This window comes from Dasypus novemcinctus, chromosome 30 (genome assembly GCF_030445035.2).
Source record: "Dasypus novemcinctus isolate mDasNov1 chromosome 30, mDasNov1.1.hap2, whole genome shotgun sequence".
Classification (NCBI taxonomy): Eukaryota; Metazoa; Chordata; class Mammalia; order Cingulata; family Dasypodidae; genus Dasypus; species Dasypus novemcinctus.
The window spans coordinates 28301407-28306546 of NC_080702.1; the positions used below are offsets into that span (position 1 = coordinate 28301407).

General features: G+C 42.3%; 1 pseudogene; it reads right to left on the reverse strand.

Annotated features, from left to right (window-relative positions):
* Nucleotides 1-4073: 4073 nt before the first annotated feature.
* LOC101427203 (disabled homolog 1-like) lies at nt 4074-4730 on the reverse strand (annotated as a pseudogene).
* Between the last annotated feature and the right edge of the window lie 410 nt (nt 4731-5140).

The window sequence follows — 5140 nt, forward strand, 5'->3', positions numbered from 1 at the left end:
TGTTTGTAAACTGGTCTGTTCCTCTTGGTATGATCCCCTTTGATTGTATTAGATTCATCTGAGGTGTCTTTGATTAAATTATATTAAGATTATGGCTTTGATGCAACCATATCAATAGGGTGTAACTCAAATTAAGTTCCTGCCCGCTTGGTGGGTGGATATAAATGGGCACTCACTCAAGAAGACACACAGAAGAAGAGAGAGTACTCCACAGACATGGCAGAGGAGAGAACTTTGATCCTGCAGCTCCTGAGAAGAGAAATGGACCATTTGCCTGATATTATACAGCACTGAGAAAGAAATAAGCCCTATTCCAGTCTGGACCTGAGAGAGATGGAGGATGAACCCTCACAGAGATCAAGCATCTTGTTTTAATGTGTGGCAGCTGACTTTGGTGAGAAACCAACCTTGAGTTGAATTCTTTAGGGCCTTGTACCTGTAAGATTTTATCCCAAATAAATACCCTTTATAAAAGTCAGCAAATTTCTGGTACTTTGCATTAACACCCCTTTAGCTAACTAATATACCATGCTGTGTCCATTTAAGACTCAGCCATGGTTTGGGATGCTGGATGGGGAGCATCAAACATGGAACAGGCTTATGCCCCATGAAACAGTTCAGCTTGTATGATTGTCTCAAGCTGTATAGACTTCTAAAAATGGATGTTTTGATACATCAGTCTGCAAATGGTGTAGTCATCTTTGTTTACTAGAAGAATTTCAATCTTAAAATGATGTTTGCTATTGTCCCAGTGAATGGCTATAGTCACCTTTAGTTCAGTTGAGCACATGAAATACAACCTGCACAAAAGGTGGCAAACACCATGGGGAATTTTCTCAAGGAATCTTCCAGTAATTCTCTACATTTCTCATTATTCCTGGAATATTTTATTTGTCTTTAATTCACCAGTTCACAAAAGAGATTTGCAAGACTGAATTTTTAAATGGGTATTATGTGGTTTGCATGGCAGGATGTATTATGTGCTACTGTACTGATATAAAATGTGGCAAAATATACAGTATGTTCTTTAATCATAAAATATATTTGTATTGGTCAGCCAAAGGGGCGCTGATGCAAATTACCAGATATCTGTTGGCTTTTATAAAGGTTATTTATTTGGGGTAAAAGCTTACAGTTACAAGGCCCTAAAGAGTCCAACTCAAGGTACCATAAGAGGTACTTCCTCACCCAAAGTCTGTTCCCACATATTGAAGCAAGATGGCAGGCAATGACTTGCAAGGGTTCAACCTTCCTCTCTCTCTTTAAGGTTCTGTGGACCCAGCTCCTTCCTATCTCAGCTCTAGGCTGGAGGGTTTGTTCTTTTTGGGCTCAGCTGCTCTGTTCTCTTCATGAGATCAGCTGTAAAATTATCAGGCAAATAGCTCATCTCTCTCAGGGTCCCTAGAATCAAGTTCCCTCCTCTTCTGTGTCTATGGCACTTTCTCTATTTCTCTGTGTATCTACTTCTGTGAGAGTCTGTTTTATATAGCCCACAAAGCAGGCAGGGACTCAAACTGAGCTGTCCTAATGATGTGGTCAAATCAAAGCCCTAATCTTAACATATTTTAATTGAAGGCATCTCAGCAGAATCTAATACAATCCAAGGGGATCACACCCAGAGGAACAGACCAGTTTGCAAACATAATCAAATATCTTTTTTGGAATTCATAAAAAAAATATGAAATTGCTACAATATTAAAATGAATAATTCTCAGAATGTTGATGTTTCCAGAAGCCAAATCCATGTTAATTAAAGTTTGGCCATCCCTCATTCCACCAACACTACCCATTCAGAATATATAATTTATAAAACCACTTGACCATTTCCCACTCTTCACCCCCTTGTTTGCCTCCCTGTATGTATCAAAGGTCAGGCATCTATCTGAAAAAACAAGGTGGAAGACACCAGGCAAGGAGAAGTGTTGCAAATATTGGCAATATAGATATGGCAAGCATATATAGTTCAAACATTAGGAATACAACCTTTGCAAGAAGACATGGTGCAAACATTGGGAATGTAGCTTCAGAAATGAAGAAAAGGGTAAAGGAGACAAAAAGGACAGGTACCTACTCAGATTTGTGCTATCAAGCTACTGGCCTGTGTACTTATTACCTCTGGGATCCACACTGGGCTCACAAAATGTGTCACTGTTGGATGAGGCCTGTGATCCATGGGGAGCTTCTTGCTTCTCACTTTTGCTGAGACTTTTAAAGTCTTTGAAGATACCATCTTTAGTGGGATCGCTGGCATGAGACACAGATGTTCTGGGTGGAGAGCTCTGTCTAGGGGCTAGGGATGGAAGTGAGTCGATTTGATGGTGTTGTACAAGTCGCGGCTCACATTCATCTGAGAGAAGTCTAAGTCATCTCTGTTGTCCATATCCTGTGCTACTTCAGCGTCACTGAAGTAACTGGAAAGAGCCTCTGATGTTCAGGTGAGGGAGGGCTGGTTGAGTTTCCAGGTGGGCATGAAAGGAGGCTGGGCTATCTGGGAATCCTTAAACATTTTCTGCCTCATTTTCTGCCTCAACTTGTCATTTTGTAGACTTTAGCTGTCGTTGTGGCTGGGACAGTTTCAAGGTGGCTGAGGGAGCTTTGGAACATCATGGCTGACAAAGCCCTCACAGGTTGTGTAGGCATGAAGGCTGCTGGCAGAAACTGCCCAGCAACAGCTGGCCAGGGCTGCTGAGTGGTAGGGAAGAGACTCAGCTGGTCCCATGCGATGGGCTGAGTGCCCTGCATCATCTGAACGACTGGTGGCTGAGCACCCATAATGATTTGCTTTTGCATGTGGGGCTGCTGGCCCCAGAATGGAAGGATGGTGCTCATGGTGACACAAGCTGAAGGCACAGCAGCAGTGCTGAAAGGTGCAGAACCAAACATGTCTGTGCTTGTCAGAGTGTCTGAGATGAAGATGGGATAAAGGCATCATCTGGAATTATAAAAGTGGGGGGATGGTTATATCAGAAAGAGTGGGCTTACCCCCCAGAAGTTCTAATTGGGTCATAGTCTTTTTTTTTTGTCTTTATTTATTTTTTTAATATTACATTCAAAAAATATGAGGTCCCCATATACCCCCTACTCCCTTCATCCCCCTCCTCCCCCCATAGCAACAATCCCCTCCATCATCGTGAGACATTCATTGCATTTGGTGAATACATCTCTGAGCATCACTGTACCTCATGGTCAATGGTCCACATCATAGAGAGTATACTCTCCCATGTTCCATCCAGAGGGCCATGGGAGGACATACAATGACCGGTAACTGTCCCTGCAGCATCACCCAGGACAACTCCAAGTCCCAAAAATGCCTCCACATCTCATCTCTTCCTCCCATTCCCCACACCCAGCAGCCACCATGGCCACTTTCTCCACACCAATGCTACATTTTCTTCGATTACTAATCACAATAGTTCATGAATAGAATATCAGTAAGTCCACTCTAATCCATATTCTGTTCCTCCATCCTGTGGACCTTGGAATGGTTGTGTCTACTCCACATCTATATCAAGAAGGGGCTTAGATTCCACATGGATGCTGGATGAAATCCTCCTGCTTTCAGTTGTAGGCAGTCTTAGTTCCATGGTGTGGTGGTTGACCTTCTTCAACTCCATGTTAGCTGAGTGGGGTAAGTCCAATAAACCAGAGTGTAGAAGCTGAAGTCTGTTGAGGCTCAGGGCCTGGCTATCATATGGTCAGTCCAGAGATTCAGATCCCCTGGGTATATATTAAACCCCAGCACCAACTACAGTTCTGGTAAAAGTATCAGGAGAGGCTTGTGAAAAGAGATCACATCTGAGTCCAGCTCCATCACACAGAAACACAAACTCCAAAGAAGGGCCAACTGACATGGCACTGAACTCCATCTGCCATGACCATAGAACCTGTGGGTCTCTGTAGCCCTCAGAAGAACCAATACCCAGGGTTGTATCTACTTTATCTGTCTCTGGGTGGGTCATAGTCTTTGTTGCCTCAAATCCATTAGTAGATTTCTTTTTGGGGTGGCTGCAGCAAATCATTCTTCAAAATCCTTAAAACAATGGCATTACTTAAAGATTAACTTTTTGGCACATCTTAAATACCTTTCTTTGGGCTGATGGGAACCTATTCCAAAACTTGTTCACATTTATTCTTTTGTGCCTTTCTCCCTAGTTCTTGCCTTTGCTTCAACTCATAAATGACTTGGAAGAGATCTCTCAAGTCCAGGATAACAGGCTCATCCACCTGGGCTGTTTTTATGTCCACAAATTTATGATTCTATTACTTCCCACCAATGTATGCAAAGACCCGCTGGCCTGTGATGTCCTCTCGCAATGTGGGGAATTTCTTGAGCAGCATGATGCTTCTCATCAAAGATTTTGATTCCTTGAAAGGAAATGGTTCAAAAGATTTTCTTTTTGTGTTTTCCTTTGGAACAAATACCAGCAACAAGGCCCTTGGATAGAACTTGTCTCCCCCAACTGCAGAAACCTCATTAGTCTCCATCCATTTGGCCTTGTACTGGAACCCTTCACCTTTAAACTTCATCAAAGTGGCTTCACTGCAATCCTGACTTTTCTTTCTAGTCTTTTTTTCTTTCAATTTTTTTAAAAAAAAGTTTTAAAGATTTCTTTTATTTATTTCTCCCCATCCCCTCATTGCTTTTCACTTGCTGAGTCTATTCATCTTCCCCTCTAGAGTCTATTAGCACTGGTTTTCATAGCTTCTGGAAGTTCTATCTCAGATGACATCCTGCTAAATTCTTAGTACTCTTCATACAGATCCAGGGCTCCAGTCAGGCTCATTGACTCCCAAGCCACACATTTCATTCATTCCTTTCAAAGACTTGGCTCACTGAGAGCATCCTCCTCTCCTGCTGCAGCCACCTAAGGAGTGGCTCTCCATGCCCAGGGGGTGGCAGAACTCAGGCAGGCTCTCCAGTCTGGCCAAGCTCTGACAAGCACAAGCTGGGTTCATCCTCCCCAGGAACACCCTCTATGGTTATTTTTGAGAATCATCTTATTTTTGAAATGCTATTTTCAGTATTGTTCACTTATGCCTTTTCAATATTATTGCAATATCTTTTGGGGTCCATGTTTTCTAGTATTTGTTTTAATTTAATTTCTACACTTAACTATATATTTTCATTATCTTTAATATC